The 17309-nt window shown below is 42.1% G+C and overlaps 1 protein-coding gene across 13 annotated transcripts in view; it reads right to left on the bottom strand.

The window, feature by feature from the left end:
• Positions 1 to 17309, bottom strand: part of JARID2 (jumonji and AT-rich interaction domain containing 2) — a 212241-nt gene that overhangs the window by 131033 nt on the left and 63899 nt on the right. The window contains exon 1 of one of the 13 annotated variants that reach the window (XM_064423661.1): positions 10641 to 10662. The exons of 10 other annotated variants lie outside the window; for them this stretch is intronic. The gene's annotated coding sequence lies outside the window, so the exon portion shown is untranslated. Of the gene's footprint in view, positions 1 to 161; positions 187 to 409; positions 500 to 10640; positions 10663 to 17309 lie in introns of those variants that run through there. 2 more of the 13 variants (XM_064423602.1, XM_064423641.1) reach the window with 2 other exon arrangements.

Below are 17309 nucleotides of genomic sequence, written 5' to 3'. Positions count from 1 at the left end.
CTCATAAAACCCAATCATAAACCTGCCAGCTCATTTCAAGATTATTTGCTCTTAGCCTTGCAAAAACATCATAAGCAGTACAAGAATTGCATCATTTCTCTGCAAACTCTCAACCCCTCATCTGCATCAAGCTAAGGCATGGGCAAGTGTTACAGCCTTACCTCAGAGAAAGACCTTTGCAGGTGATTTTCACAACACACCACCTGCCTGCTAACCTATCCACAGCAACATCCCCAACATCAGCTTCTGATGAAATCACCTGCTACTTCACCTTTCTCTTGCAAAATCTAGCTTTGCATGCTACCACCACAACTGGTTTAGACATGAAAACCTTCTACAACTGCAACAGGAGTAAATGCAAAGTTGAGATTTTGGGACAACTCTGTGAGGCCCCATGTAGCACACCTACCTCCAGCCCTCCCAAAAACAGAGCCAAGCACCACTACAGCTGCCCACAGAGAGGGCAAAGCACAGGCTGATATACATCTCCCCACTCAGCATCAGGTGCTGGTTGTTTGCATTAGCCTGCTGTAAGAAAAGAGGGGGCACTTCATTAAGGGGGCTGGATTTCCTGCATGACTAGCTACATCATTTCAACCCTCCCAAAGGAAAAGACCTTGGGCCTGATGGAAGCTGTCTGTTGCTCCTCTGTGGAAAAGGATAGTTTTAGTGGAATGAAATTGTCCTAGAGGTCTAGACAGAGCAGGGCTTATCAAAAACAGGTTTCTGCCAAAACACTGCAGGAACTGGCTCAATTGTATCTAGCAGCACGACACTGATGGCTATAAAGGCCATTTGCAATCAAGTCTGTGATTTAACCGTACCCACAGTACCGACAATAAACCCAACCCGAACTTCACACTTTAAGCACACAACAAACCACTTTGGTTTTCAGTTTTGCTGTGTGCTTGCAGAAGGCAAAACAGGGTAACCAGAAGAGGGAAGGAAAAAAATTAAGACTGGATTAGAGCAGCCCTATATATTTAGGATCAGCTCTTGCAGTCTCTTGGCAAATGAGGTGGCAACAGAGAATCATCCAGGCAAGTTTAGGAGCTGTGTTTCTGTTTATTTTCATTTGCAGTCTGTTGAGTCTACTGTTTTGTTACCTCATTCAAGAGTAATGGTGGACCTGGAGGCTGAATGCAATGATGGACTGGGCAAAGCAGATGTATCCACCCAAAGAGGGAATCTCCTTGGCTACCAGCCTCTCCTCCCATAGAACAAGCAGACCAGCACCATTCCTGTGACACTGTGAGCATGCAAAAGATTAACCACCTGTAATTTCAGCCCACTGCAATTCCTTATCAAAAGGCCATGACAGATACAAGGACGAGGAACAGACTAGTGATGACTACACTCCATGTTGTGGACAGGCCCAAATTTGGTAGCTCGATTTTCTTACTGCAGCAGTCTCAGATCCACTGGGCACATGATCACATCCAGTCATACTATGTGAATGCAACACCCTCTGGGAGCAGCAGCTCCAACAGGATGCAGGGATGGAGTTATGTGTGCTTTGGGAGAGCAGATCTTGCTGAATCCTAATTAAAATTAGGAAAAAAAACCAGTGTAACTTGTTTAAATGCCTTTGCATGGCTGGGTGACCTATTCCTCCCTGTGACTCCTGCATCCTAGCCATTGCAAGTCGCTGCATACAGATGTAGCAGCAATGGTACGGCTTAATCAGTCAATGTTTTCACAACACATATTTCAAATATTAAGCACTTATTGAAGACTTAGAAGTTACTGTGTAAATATTTGTATTATATTATACTGCTAACGCTTCCTCACCAACTGTGGAATTTTAAATCTATCTCGTCTGATAAAGCTTTATTTACATATCACACTGCTCTCGATACTCAACAAAGTGAACTGACTAAATTTACACCAACTCCATTGAAGGAGTGCTTGTCAGGAAAGAGCAATTCAATGATTTTCTGTCTCTGTTGTGTGACCAAATTAAACCATAGGCAGTCACATGGTTTGTTTTGGGTTGACGTCAACTGTTTTCACTAGGCAACAATGCTCCCAGGGAAAGCATTGCACAAATTCACCTTGCTCTTAAAACGTGATGCAACCAGCACAGTCTACACTGACAGCTATATACTCCCAACACAGAGTCTCTGCTTAAAACCTGGGAGGCTGCTGGTGCCCACTGACCTTACATCCACAGCACTGCTTTAGCCCTCTAAGGCACTCCCCAGGATGCTACAATGTCCTCGGGCTCTGAAAGAGTCCCAAGGATACGGGATGGGAGAAGCAGGATTTCAGGCACCAGTCACACTTGGAAGCAAGCAGAGTTTGTCACTTACTTGTTCGGGTCAGATTATCACCTCCCGCTACTTTACCAGAGGGGAGGCCATGAGAAGCTGCTAACGCTCAGACAAGCAGTTAATGCTTGGCAAAACATGATCAACACACAACCAACAGCAAATGCAAACACCATTATTAGTCCCAAAGTACCTCATGTGGAAGAAGTAACAGCCACCAAAATGTGGTGAAATTTTCCTCTATTTCTGAAAAATATGACAGATTTAAATGGCCTGGTTTTCCACACAAGCTTTAGGAAATACTGTGCAAACTCCTTATCCTGTACCCTCCCCTTCTCCTCCACAAAAAACCCTAAAAAGCAAAAGAAAACTTATAAGACTTCATATCGACTCCAACAGTTGATATCAAGTTGATCATCACATCATCTCCAAAAACCCTGAGTGTCTAAAGCATTCACAGTATTGAAGAAAAACCTGTATTATGATAATAATCTGATTGCTCACTGAATCCAACTTGCAGATTTATTCTTTATTTTACACACTGAAGGAATATTTACTCTCTGATGAACTTAGCTAGACTTGCACAATCATATGTTGAAAAGGGAAAAAAATGGAGTTGAAGTTGCATGCTACCTTTCAACAGCTCTGCCAGCTGGAAATATGCCATCAATTGTCTGTTCCCGAGGTGACTCGAAAGCAGAGGAGTCTGCTTAATAGAAATTCACTCAATTTCACCTTGTTTACTTCAGGTTTAAGAAAACGGCCGGGAAGAAGATAGGTTAAATATTTTTCCTTTTATGAACATTCTCCTGTCTTTCTTAGTAGCAAGCATTTAGTTTCAGACCAAATGTATGACATTTCTAATCTGAAGTGTTATGGAAATTGGAAGAACAAAGTAGAAAAGGATATTAGTACAAGAATTTTCCTTAGTTCCAAAATCTGAACAGTATCACACTAAGAAAAATAAGTACCTCCAAGCATTCTGTATGTGCTACCACCAAGCCACGCATTCAGCCATTATATGTGCATTTCTGTTCTGGAGAAATATGCTCTGCTTCCACAAAAGGCACAGGCACATATAAACCAATAACGGAAAGCAATAGTTTTTTGTAAGCCGGTTTATTCAAGAAAATTGACATTCAGTATGTGTCACTTTCGCAGAAGCCTTTACCCCACCTTTTGCTATGCGCAGGGAAGGACAGACAGACATACACACAAAGAAGTACATGACACGTGTTGCCCATGAGCTGCTGTGTCAAGACTCAGCTGGCAGAGCTGAAGCTCTCTGTCGCTCACAGCCCCCTGACAGTGGGCCAGTTCTCTTGCTCCAGCCCACTACAGATAAATAAACAGGGAGCACACTGTACACAGACATCTGTCTTTTTTTTTTCCACCTTACCAGTCAGAAACGCCACTAATACAACAATTACTTAACCATATAAATCGGAGGTTAATAAAAAGACCATGCCTTGAGTGACAGTATCTACTCTGCCATCGCAGAACTAACTCTTTTTTCCCTACAAATAAATGTTATTATTCTGAAATTGAACCCTGAGTGGTGAACTGGTAGCTTTCTTTCTTAGACGCTTCAATACATTAAGTGTTTTGCATTATGGACAAATCAACTGCCCATTCACTAAGGAAGGTTACCAAAGTGATGCTGTAATCTCATTTAGCTCCCCCAGTGTTTACCTTCTACAGCCAGTCTTGGATAGCAGAGGGAGAAAACCTAACCATGCAAGAACAAAGCTGGGACATTTCAAATGTGGAATGAGAAAATATTTACTTCTCAGATTAGAGATACTTTTGCTCCAGCTACCTCACCAAAAAAGTATGGTACCAAAAGTATGAGGAAGTAGAAAGATATTTACATATTGGAAATGTTCTGAAATGTAAATGAAAAAGGCAACAAATGAAAATGCTGCGAAAGTCACTTAACAGTTAAACAATCTAGTGCAGTTTACAGCAAACTTCATTGGGTAAAAATTTGGATTCATGATCAAAAACATACACAAGACCAAGGCAATGAAAAGGACGATAAAAAAGACATAAATCACAAAGATTAAAAGCAATCATTCCATTTGCACTTTTTTCTGTGTTTCTGGCCTGTAACACGTGCCAGGGATGGCAGTCTGGTAACATTCTCACCAAAATCCCCCTACTTCCTCTAATAATAAACCTTCTTATTCGTGTTGCAGAATAGGTTCTGAGCTGAAAACTACTGGAACTTGTAGAATGGACAGGGAAAATAAAAAGCTCAAAATTCATCTCCAGAAGGACTGAGAAGGGCAGTAGGACAAAACAAACAGTTACTGGTGCAAAGATAACATATTTTGCCTCAGTCAGGTAAAAAACATTAAATACTAAATTAAAAAATACAGTTAAGAGAAATGGGCCAAAAAAACTGGCAGTGAGAGAAGGTTGACCAGAGTCTTCACTTTATGCAAGACACCAACTTGAGGAACAATTTTTACATCTGGGCAATAACCAGCCTTTGGTGTACAGTGTGCTGTAAGTGGAAACCCACCGAGAGGAGAAGAGTGGGGAAGTAAGGCTAGGTGAAAGGCCATCATGGTGTTGGGAAATCCCTGGAATATGTCTGAGTGTGCAGAACTGAGCCTAAAAAATGAAGTATCACAGACCTCAAAGCATTTAATACTGCTAAGTTGTGTACAGTACGCCACCACTGAACGCCATGTCCAATTTCACCCACAAATAAATCGTTTTTACGTGGAATTTCCAGGAAGAAATGCATGCTTGTCTGCTTGTGCTGAAATGAGTCCTTTTCTTTGCACTGCAGATATGCTGAACTAGAAACACGGCTGGCTTATAGGATAAGCACTCAAGGACACAGCACCATCTATGATGCAGATGGCACCATGACCTATTTCCGTAATAAATCTTATTTTAATTTAGGAAATGGTTTTAGGTTCCTGGACACGTTAATTAGTGTGAGGAGGAGATGCTCAGGGAGAGAGACCTGTTCTGCTGTGCCTGCAGGCGTTGGCACCTGCACAAGAGGACCCTGCACACTGGGTGAGGGGCAAATGGGCCAAGCTCAGGGGGGATCAGAGGCCACCCAGGCAGTGGGATGAGTTCATGACAGACACTGGCACAGCTGGAGGTAGTCGACATGACTGCTTATGTTTGTTCTTACTGTAGAGTGCCATGGCCAAGGAAGGAAGGAATGACATCGAAATGGAAATACAGAAAAGGCTACCAAACTGTCCTCAGGAGTGGGTACAGAACATGGGGAGGCTGTAGCCACAGCAGTGGTCCTGGACCAGGGGGGAAAGACATTAATCACAGAGTAATATTGAGAAAAAGGAGATTCATGTAGAAAATGTTTTCACCATTTTTTCCTCTACAGTGCATCTCAAACACCTCAGATGGGTTAATTCCCTCAAATTTATGTTATGAAATTTCTCTTACATGACAGACAGAAAAAGACATGTTTTTGCTTGAGCAGTAACTCAAGGTGCCAAACCACCTTGGGACCAGGGCAGTGGAATTTCACTTTTCAGGGACAGAGACTTGCTTATCCCCTCAAACAAATGTGTGCCTCCACACGAACTCTGCAGCACACGGTCCCAGGGGCCACCATGTCTGAAAGGCCACTGTGTCTGAGCATTAAAAACCAATCCCACTGCCCACGCCCAACACTGCCCCGCTCCCAAGCCCAGTCGTGTGGGGCAAGGAGAGGCAGGGCACCCATCCCACTGCGGCATGTGCTGTCAGGGAGGGAGGCTCCTGTGCACAGACGAGCCCCCTCACAGAGAAGTCCGAACTGGTACAGGGGAAACCAGCCCAGAAAGGAAGAGACAAAATGGCCTCACTTGATTTTTACTTTGTTTTCCCTATTCTCCCTTTTATCTCTACTGCCACACATAAGCAATAAAGGGAGTTCAAAAGCAAAATCAATTAGTAAACAGAACCACCACTTCTCCATTTTAGCCAACCATCTTACAGGGTCCAGCTGCTGCATTTTAAGAAACAAAGGTGGGGCTGCTTAATTACTCAGTTACCAGAATCAGGTTTGGGTGCTACTCTGGAAGCGTGGGCTCTCTCCCATTCCCTATCAGGGAAAAAGCAGGATCATAGTCTTAGAAGAGCTTCCCCAGCTGCCAAACCGAGTAGAACACAAATAAAAAAATTATTTTACACACTGTGTTCACAGACATAAATCTGAGTTACTCAAACAAGTTGCTTTGTGAGCAGCCGAATTAATGAGCTCTGACTGCATGTGGACTCCTGTGCTCAGCGCCCCCAGCACCGTGCTCGCTGCAGGCCAGCACACAGCACCGGGTGGCCAGGAAGGGCCGCCAGCTTTCCTCCTGCTCCTCAGTTCAGCTACACCAAAAGTTTGCAGGAGTTACCTTTGCAAATCCCACCCCTTTGTGCAATTTCCTAGCCATCTGCTGATAGATTACAAACTGGCTGGAGAAGGGCAGAAGGGTGATGGGAGCATGCTAGCCTACTCCCCACGCATGATGGCCTCTTCCCTCCATGGAAACCCTTGCCTTGCTGCTCCATGCATTCAGCATGGCCCAAACCCTCACGCTGGCCATCGTCTCCTCAGGCCCTTCACCAGCTTTCCTCCCTGCTAACAGAGCACACTGGATTCCTGCTCATATACTTCCAGTCTCCACTGAAAACAACATTCAAGACGTCTGTGAAGCAGCTTACACTTCGTCGTAATTTTTCCAGATTTTCTTCCAAACTCTTGGCAGGCATCTACCAGCATTACACCTCCAGAAAGAGGAGGAAACGAAGAGAGGAAAAGCATGCAATTGCTAGAAAGCTCACAAAACCAATGAAACTACATCAGCTCATCTGATCACAGCATTATCTCGCCCCTACAGAACAGACTCTTGGGCCAGCCCAAAATAATCCAATAGCACAACTGCAAACAATACCTGCAACTGTGGACTCTTGCAAATATCTGCAAATTAAGTCAAAATCTTACAACTTTATGAATGGAGGCCACAAATTTCCAATAACTTCACCTTATTTTTGGCGTATACTTGTCTAAATGCAATTTATGGCTGTTGCTATTTTCGTTTCAGCTTTTGTTAAGTCCAACTTTCTTTTCCTTCTCAACAGAAGGGTAGACTAGAACGTTTAAAATATTACCCTATGTTTATGAGTAAACTTAGTAAAAAGTGACCTAATCCTTCAAACCAAGTACTTGAAACCACTGCTCCTTCTTCAAATGTTTCCTGCATACTCTGTATCATCTGACTCACCTTTATGGACAATGTACAAGTATCAGAGGCATCTTAGTCCATCTAAGAGGGCATGTGCTTATATAGTCCTTAAGAAAGTGAACACACAAAAAATCCACCACAATAACGATATCCACTTTAAAATGCATCACAGTGCTGAGGTCAAAGAAACTGGTCAGTTATAGAGAGGGAGCTCTTACTCTTGAATCTGGATGAAGTGGAAAATTAAATCAAAATACCAGGACATCTGTAAGGTGTAGTTCATAAAAACTATACATAAGGGAACTGATGTCCATTGTGTCTTGTGACAACTATCACAGTCATATTACTTTTCAAAATTTTTTTTAAGGTTTCAGAGCTGCTGTTACAAGACAGTTTCTGGACAGGACTGTCCAAGAAAGTCAACTAACACAAAACTGAACAATGTGTGTGTAGCACAGATGAAAACAACCTTCTAGAAGGAAATATAAAATAAATGGTTTTCATCAAATTGTGGTCTCCAAAAGGGAGGATACATGGGGTTGCTTTCAGTGCACTGATCAGAAGAGTGACAAGTGACATCAGAATTGCTGTGCAGAGCTCATTACCTGCTTTCCAGCACCTACTACAATTCAATAAATTTTCACTTCCCATAGGCACTGTGGAAATTCTGAAGGCCTTTGTAACAAAACCAGGATTCATCTTTCAGTTATGACAGGTCCAAACAGATTTAATTTCCACAACACTGGAAATGTAGGGTGGCACATCTCAAGCAGTCATACTAGCAATTTGACATTAAACAACAAACACTGCAAATTCACCAGGAATGGTTTACTAAAAACTCAAGCAAGCAAACAGCCAGAAATCTAAAAATAAGTATTTTCCATTCTGTAAAAACTTCCTGTTTCCAAAGGTACGCCTTAAGTGTATAAAAAACATTTTTTAAATTATTGCATGAGAATTTAAATCAAGAACCACCATGTCTAACTGAAATCTAAGGTTTTTATTTCTATAAATCAGATTTCAGATTTCTCTTCCCAATCCTTTTACCAAGACTAAATTGTTCAAATAATCTTAAAAATGCCACCCCCCACCCCCCCCATATTCTAATTCAGCATTACAGGTAAACAGCACAGCTTAGGCATTAACAGCCTTGAGCAATATTAATAGCTGGGTAACAAGATCAGGAATCAACTGGTTAGTGTGACTGGAGAGAGAAGTAAAAATCTGGGGAAATGAGGGCACCTATCAAGGCCAGAGAGAATAAGTTAAATATAACCTGTTTCAAGATCTCCTTTCCTTGTGTCCCCAGTTCCCAACCCTTTGCTTCAACTGATCCCAAACATCAACTTTGGAGGCTTTGTTGTTTGGTTTTTGTTCGGATCTTTTTTTAAAATAAGGAAGTACTAAAACTGATTTCATGCTGCTACTCCTGACAGTATTCAGATAAGTTAATGAGAAACCATTTTTTCCTTCCATATTGGAAAGTACTTGACTTGTAAGAAAATGCAATCATCATTCCAATCTAACCTGAGGACTGAGTCTTACATCCATGCAGGGGCTGAGAGTGGAGTTGATTTCTCTTTTAGATACAGCAGGAACTCCCTTCAGACCCATACGCATGGAAAAATTATGTTATTGTAAGCAACCATCAGCTGTGTCTCAGGCTTCTAACTAGAAGGACCTTCGAGAAACAGACCCTCACCTATGTCCGTCTGGTTTTGTAAAGGATTTTAACAAATTTAAGTAAAAGTGACATTAAGGATATGACAGCACGGGCTTGAGTTTTAGCTACCAACCCACCCTGCCATGTTTTGGGCATACCCAGAAGGCTCAGATTCCAGCTGCTCACACAGCCTCAAACCCATGCTGCTGCATCTTCCTGCATTTCATTTTCATTCACATATTTAGACCTCTGCTGGTAGGCTGAAGCCAGAGTGGGCAACACCCACCTGAGCTGAAATTGCACCCTCCTGTTACTACACAGGCACACATTACAAATGCAATCAAGTCTGGAAATGAAGGCACAACAGCCCAACCCCTCATGTAAACAGAACTGTAAATCAGTCCCTGTAATCTACCTCGTGTTTGGGAAAACATTTTTATGATCCCATCCAGGGCTTCCTTGGAACTGTGGTTCCATGCCTACTGGGAACTCTCCAGCCCTGGCACAATGGCTGCAGCATGAAGGCGGCTTCTCACAAGCATGTGAAAGAACACCACATGGGCTAGGGATGCTCAAGATGCACCAAGGTATGCAAGAGAGGAGGTGGAGCCACAGGAGTGGCAAGAAAACTCATGGAGGTAGCCACATATCTGCAAATCTGATTAATGTTCCTGCTCCCATGAACAGCAATGCAAAGAGATTTCTTACTGTGGAAACAGCATGGTTAAGAACAACAGAGAGCCTGGGAAGTTGAGAATCAATTTAGGGATTTTGCAGTGTGGTTATGACAGCCCTCTGCTATCTTACTGCTGAACGATCATTGGCACTGCTAGAACAGACAGATAAAAACAGCAGTCCATAAAGTAGAGTGGGACGAATTTTGTGTTGTTACACCGCAGTTCATCTGCAAATCCTTACACATGGTGTAAAATTAAAAAACTCACACCAAGCACCACATACACATGAATCACCTTAATGGCTGGGAGTGGGGGTAGGAGAAGATGTTTTCCACTTTTGTAAAATTCAAGGCATATACATCTAAAAAATTTATAGTATAAAACATAGTATACATCCAAAAAATGCACAGTATAAAATGATAGATTCTTTGGAAGTCAAAGGCAGATGTCAAAGAGATTTTCATCTGCTGGGGATTTCACTGAGAAGCATATATAACATTGCCACGAAGTCAGGAGAAGCAAATACGGTGGTTATATTTAAGTAGTTCAGCAGGAAGTCAGGCTGAAGAGAAGCAGGGAAAGTTAAAAAATTATACTCCTCTTACTATACACTTGCTACTAGGAAGCAATAAAGCTGATTTTAAAAAGCAGCAATGAATTAAGAGGATATCAATGCATTTTATCTGCCCAGTAACCAAACTGGCAGGAAACAGCCTGTTACAAATGCTGCATACACAAGAAGTTGCTGCAGAAGGCAGCCTGGCCAGCTCTCAGGAATCTGCACACCTATCCAGCACAGCACACTGATTGCTACACACTGCACCTTAGTGATCCCTGAGGATGTCTTTCACATGGCTGTACAGCATTCACATCCCAGAGCAGCATTTCCCCAGGTCTGCATGGAAAGCAAGACAGGCGTGGAGGACTTCAGCTCAGGAGAAGCTGTTAAAGCCTTTTTTGCCTTGGCACGCGTGACTTCATCAAGTGAACCTCGTTACTATGATTACTGCCACTGGAAATCCTGTGCACTTTAGCACTTGTGAGGCCTCTAGGTGTTGGCAAGGGAACACAGAAGGATGCACAAGATTAAAACCAGACCTGGAAGTTTGAAAAGTGCATTTTTGAGTCCCTTGCATTTTTTTCCGCCTTTGTTTAGCAGATCCAGAACTGCTGTCTGCATGGGGGTGGGGGGAAAAAAGTGTTGGCATTTTCTTCTCAGGCCTAATTTCGCTTTATGGTATCCTTCCTCTCATTGTCTCATTCAGCTGTTCCACAGGAGATACTCTTAGGTCTGACAAGCCAAGACCTATAAACTTTGTCCAACGCTACACTTCTAAAAGACAACTGGTGCCAGAATCCTGCTTTATTTCTACAACGACTTTACTATTCTTACTTTTTTTTTTTTAAGCCTAGCCTTTACACCAGACTATTTGCTGGAAAAAGAGAAGTATTTCTAAAAGGGATACATTTCCTCTGAAGGCCTTTCTTCACAAATCCACCAAATTAGGTAGCTTATTATGAGGAATTAACCAGAAAAGCATGATCAGCTAGAGATCCAGGTTAAAAGTAAAGACATCTGGAATCAGTCTGGTTCTTCCAGAAGTATTTTGAATTTCCCCTAAGGCTTCAGTAACTCCAGACACTGCTTTATTAAAAAGAGTACAAATCAATCCTCAAATGTCTTTACCTTCCATCAGAAGTTTTGTGCAATGGCATAATGCCACAAGAAGGTCCCTGGGAAGTCCCACTCAAAATGTTTCTGTCAGCACATCAGGAAATCAGTAACCGCGTAGGATCAGAGATCCCAACAGGCAGGTTGGGAATGGTGGCACTACTCCATCTTCCAGCCAGGAGGCTGGGACTTTCACATGGATGTGCCACTGTCCCCCAAGCCAGATCACAGCATGTACTGGGGAAAATCCCAGTAGAGAACCTACTTCCTCTGAAAAGACTGGCTAGTCTTAATTTTTACAAAAACTTTCATAACTCATTTGTGAAAAAAATACAGAAAAAGATATATACATAATACATATTATATATGTGTGCGTATGTGTGTATATATATTTATTTATATGTAAAAGAATTCTCATAATTGCATGAAGGGAGAATTTAAGAAAGCCTGCAGTATTTGCAACTGGCACATTGTATTTTTGACACCAGAAGGAACAAAATAATCTACCTAATACCACTGCCTAAATCAGCTGGAAAGAGAAAAGGTGACAAATAGATTTTAATTACAATCTAATTATTCACAGCTTACGGCCCCCAGCCAGATCCAGCCAACCAGAAAGGTTACTCATTTGGGGCACCACAGTATGTACCCTCTTTGACAGGGTTAGTTTTACTTAGCAGCCCATGAAACAAGCAGGACAAATATAATCAATTTATTACTAGAAAAACCTTGGGGATCACAGAATTGTAAAATATATCCAGCTGAAAGGGACCCCTTAGGATCACACATTTTTCACTTTTTAATTTTTTTTTGTTTCCCACAAAAACTTTTTTCAAATATTCACATCATTGCATCTGTCTGTGACACATATACTTGAGATTATTTTTCCATTCCCAAAGAGCTATACTCTGTAGATGACTACTTTTCACTCAACCTGAAAGTGGTCAACTGTGTCTTTCAAGTCCAAAAAAACCCTTTCACCCTGATTAATGAAGCTAAACCTTTCCACTTCATTTTCCTTTCAGCAGAGCTGCTTCTCTTATCACTCCAGCTGTACTTTCCTCAGAGCTGCAACATGATGCTCAGGTCTGGAAAAGCTTAGAAATATTTATTTTTTAGCACACAGGTTTGGGATTTTTTTGCCAGTAGATATAAAATACCAGACTGGAATGAACTTTTACATCTTTCTTGCAAAACACTGATTGATTAATAGCTTTTTACAGAATTTTACAAATTTTCAAGACCAAAATTTCTACCTGAGGAGTTTAAAAGACTGCAGAACTTTATCAGGCAATTTCTAGAGTTACCAAATAACAGAGAGCAGCCATGGGTAATTTTTTTTTAATTATTATCACATTTATTCATTCTCAGTAAGATTCTGTGATGGAAAATTCACTACGTGGTTCATGTTACTAAAATGTGCTTAGATCAAATAAAGCCAAAAAATGGAAGCACCTGAAAATAATGCCTAAAAAGTTGGGGAAAATAATCACAATTTCTGGTAGGCTTTAGAGGCTATGGGGATCTTAGCATTTAAGTTGAGAAAAATGTTTCAAGAATCTTATGGAATACAGAACATAATGGCAGCAATTTACATTTTGGAGTTAAAAGAAAGAAGGCAATGTATGTTACACAGAGAGAAAACACAAAGAAAGAATTACTTCAACAGCTATGAAAATCCCTTGGGAAAACAGTATTTCAGTTTGAATGTGCTCTTCCTATTTCTTTTCCCTTCTGGAACAAATTACTACTTTTTTTTTCTTTTTAACAAGTATACATATATAATATACACGTATGAACTGCATTTAAAATTGTTCAATAAAATTACTACATTAAAGAAACCACACACATTTCCAAGAGAATCAAGAAAGACAGACAGACCCTGTTCTCACACACCAGAAGTACTGCCAGATACACAGGATTGCCCAAAGTCACAGAACAAAGAAAACTCACGCAGATGAGCAACATGTGGCAAACCTTTAATCAGGCATTTTTTCTATGCGTGCTAACACCAGCAAAAGCCAGCACCGGGAATGTCAATATTTCACAGAGCAGAACAAAACCAGTCCTGACAGCACGGGGGCATCTCACAGTGCCAGCAAACCACAGCACTGCACAAGCCAAAGAAGAAACACCTTTGAAAATCAAAACCATAAAGCATCTTGCACGACGCGTTCAGATGATCTGGGATCTTAAGGAAAGAACAAAAAGAAATCAGTTCTATCGTAATTCAAACAGGCGAATGGCAGGCAGCCATCCCAGACTGCCTACAGAAGACATCTACTGAGAAACAGAGAGAGAGATGGCTCGCCAAAAGGAATTGTTTGGCTCTGCTTCTCCCAAAGAAGGAGGACAGGTCATCCTTTTTCCCAAGGGCCTTGCCATCCCTCACCTGTGCTGAGATGGGATGGCACAACACAGACACAGGGTACACGGGCACTGCCCAGGCAGCCTGCACTTCCAGGCTGAGATCTGGAGCGAGCGGGCAGCACAGTCTTCCCAGGAGATTCAGGAGAGCCAGAGCAGCCCCATGACACTCCAGTCCCTCCTCACCGGGGTCAGCTACACAACAGAGAGCCTATGTTTGTGCTCCTAAATTGGGTTACACAGAGCAGTGGATTTAGAAAGAACAAATTTTCCTGCTCCCTCCCCTGTCCCCCCGCTCCTTCCAAAGTAGACAGACAACAGGGTTGAGGAAAGTACTTCAGAGATTTCAAAAGAAAAGTAAGAGTGCAAGGGAGAGAGGTATCTGTAGCCAAACATGAGTCAAACTGGCCATGATGACAGAGAGAAATATTTCATAAAGCTGCTGCTGGAACTTTTATTGTACTTTTAAAAATTCTCCTGAAGGCAAGGCTTTGTTCGGGTTTTGCTCATTAAATTTCTGCAGCTTCTACCCTATATTGGCCTATCAGACATTGTACGTTGCTCTAACCCACACACACATCAGCCCTGCATCAGAAACCTGAGAGGAGTGGCAAGATCAGCCTAAATCGGTTCTTGTGCTGCAGCTTTGTTCTCTCTTTTTACCTCTGGTCTGGCAAATTAAATTCTGTTTAGCCTAAGAGTCCATACTGTTACTGATTTGCATGCACTTATTACAGACGCATATGTGGATTGTCAGAAGGAACATTTTTCAGAGCGATCTGATGAAGATTAAGGTAATTTACTTGATAAATCCATAAACATAAACCCAAAAAATACATTTTAAAGCATATTGCACTGTCAAAGCCTTTATATTATTTAGATTCTAATCTATGTATTTAAGCATTAAATAGACCTGCATTTTCAGACTCAACGTTTTCATCTTCCTTGTTTCCCCCAGCACACTCTCAGCCATACTAAATTTCTCGGTAAGAGCTTCTGCTGCCCATTAACAGCTCAGTGCACAAGATCACGGAGTTATCACAGCCATTTTAGACAGCACAAAATCCAAGAACAGAGCTTTAAAAATCCCACAAGACCCCAACAAAACAGGGAACCTGATTTAGAAAAATGGCTTAACATGCCTTATGAGCTTTTGTTTGTCTATTTTAATGAACAATGCATTGCAGGGGATGAAGGCTGGTTTGTAAAGAGACACGGATGTTCCTGCACAGAAGGCAATCAGTTCCCAGTTTAATTATTCACTGTGAAAACAGAATTCCCTTTAACCATTTCAAACACGGCCCTTTTATTTGACTTAAATGTCTCACTACATGGCATTTGCCCCTGCCCTGGTTAAAGGATCATGTCAGAAGCCGTGAGAGAAGCAGGACGACCTATTGCACAGCAAGGTTAGCAGTGCTCCATTTACTTCTCTACCGCTTATTATGTTGCACACTTCTGCCATTTAATTTCTACCCATACGTAAGTGGCTTACGCATTCCTTCATTAAATCCACCTGCCTACACTTTGCAAGCATTTTACCTTTTCATCTCAATTGCTTCAATTCCACCTCCCCAGCTACTTTAAAATAAAAAAAATTATATATCCCTCTATTCATTGCATGATTCATTTCCGGCCAGCTTTTCATTCCGTCAGTATTCTGAGATGAGCAAAATTAAACAGTTTTAGAGCTGACGTCAGACCCCCCAATTATGCAAGAACAACAGAGAAGTTTCATAATTGTATTTCATTCTGTTCTGCACTATTTTATTTTATTTCTGCCTGACACTCGTCACGCTGTAACAGAACATGAAAAGGTTTGCGAGAGCCAGGCTGCGTGATGCCCGCGTCTTTCTTCCTCAGTAGTTACAGTTAATTTATAACCCAGTAACGTGCATGTCTCGTTCAGATTATTCCTTCCAACGTGCATTACTCAAAAATTAATTTTATCTTCTAGCAAGCTGCCCACGGAGCCTACCGGGGCTGTATATCACATAGGAGGGAGAGGAAGGAAGATACTTATTTGGTCTCTGGGCTACAGCTTGTAACTGCATGTCCACAGAATCCAGCAACAGCCTGCGCTGCCTGCAGATAAGAGTGGGGCGTGCTCCAAAGCTGCTCTGAAACAAGCATGCTTTATTTTGGTAGAAGCAGGGAATGAGGAAGGCACACTGCAGAGATGGGGCTGCAGGCTGGCAGGAACCTCACAGATGAAGAGCCCCTGGCCAAAGGGGCCACAAGCTGTCAGGGGCTTGTTGATGTGATGGGGTCCGAGCCCCATTTATAACCTTATCCCACTCAGCTTTGAAGCAGGTGAACTCGGTGTGTTGATTTTTGGTTAATTTCTTAAAGTAAATCTGTGTATACGCTTGCAGAGCTCTATAAATAAAAAACATGTGCATTTATCTCCAATTAAACTCCTATGTAAATTTATATGCAAATTAAGTGCAACCCTCAGGCTGCTGGCGAGGTGCCAGTTCAGCTCAGCCCCTGGTACAGCAAATTCCGCATCACTGATGGGATGTGACCTGCCACTTTCGAGTTTAGTCACGAGAAGGCAAGCATGGATGGTCCCAAGCAGGGGAGGAAGCAACCAGGAGGGACTGCAGGTTTCAAAACCTCAGAACGCTCCGAATCCTCGCCGTCGGAAAAAGAACGCACGTCACTCAAATGCAAGGGAAAAGGAGACTGAATGTGTCATTCTGTGACAAACAGATTTCTCTCAGGCTCCTTGCCTCCCCACCCCCGGCTCTTTGATGCTTCACCCAAGCCTGCACAGTAAGAGCCAAAACCTTTCTGTAAGCTTTGTATACAGGTGCAGTAGCAACACCCCTCCCAAAAAAACCCATCAGGAAGACAAGCAATATAGGGGAAGGGGAAAAAAAAAGAAAAACCCAGATTTGAAAAGCACATTAATCTGCCTGACAAGCCACGAACCACATTGCCACTTTAATTAGAAGCAGAATCCATGGAAGTAGAGGGAACAAGGAGGTGCAAGCATTTATAACAAAAAAGGGACTTGTGATTTAATGACCTTCTCTGCTAGTTTAAAAATTAATGGGGCCAAATCAGATTAAAGCATTTTTAATACAAACCAGTCTGACATTTATCACTGGTGTTAACTGTAAGGTGGTTCCCCATCATTTCAGCAGAATAAGAAATTCGGCTTCTTTTTCATCTAGGCTGGCTCCAAAATTAATTCTTCAAGCCACCTTCTTTTTAAGATGTTTCTGCTGTGGTCCAACACGTACTGCTGACTTTCAGCTTCAAACCCCAGTTATTTAGGATGACTCTTCCCTGTCTTGCTGCTTTAGGCACAGCCTGGGAAGGGAGACTGGGGAATGCCAGCCCACCTTCAGACTGTAATGCCAGAGCAGCTAGCTCTCTGCACACCTCCAGGTCAGGGGCTTTTTTCCTCCTCCTCTCCCCAACACTTCTTGCTCTGAGGGGCCT

The sequence above is a fragment of the Passer domesticus genome, chromosome 1 (assembly GCF_036417665.1).
Source record: "Passer domesticus isolate bPasDom1 chromosome 1, bPasDom1.hap1, whole genome shotgun sequence".
Lineage (NCBI taxonomy): Eukaryota > Metazoa > Chordata > Aves > Passeriformes > Passeridae > Passer > Passer domesticus.
This window is presented reverse-complemented; position numbering and strand designations above follow the sequence as displayed.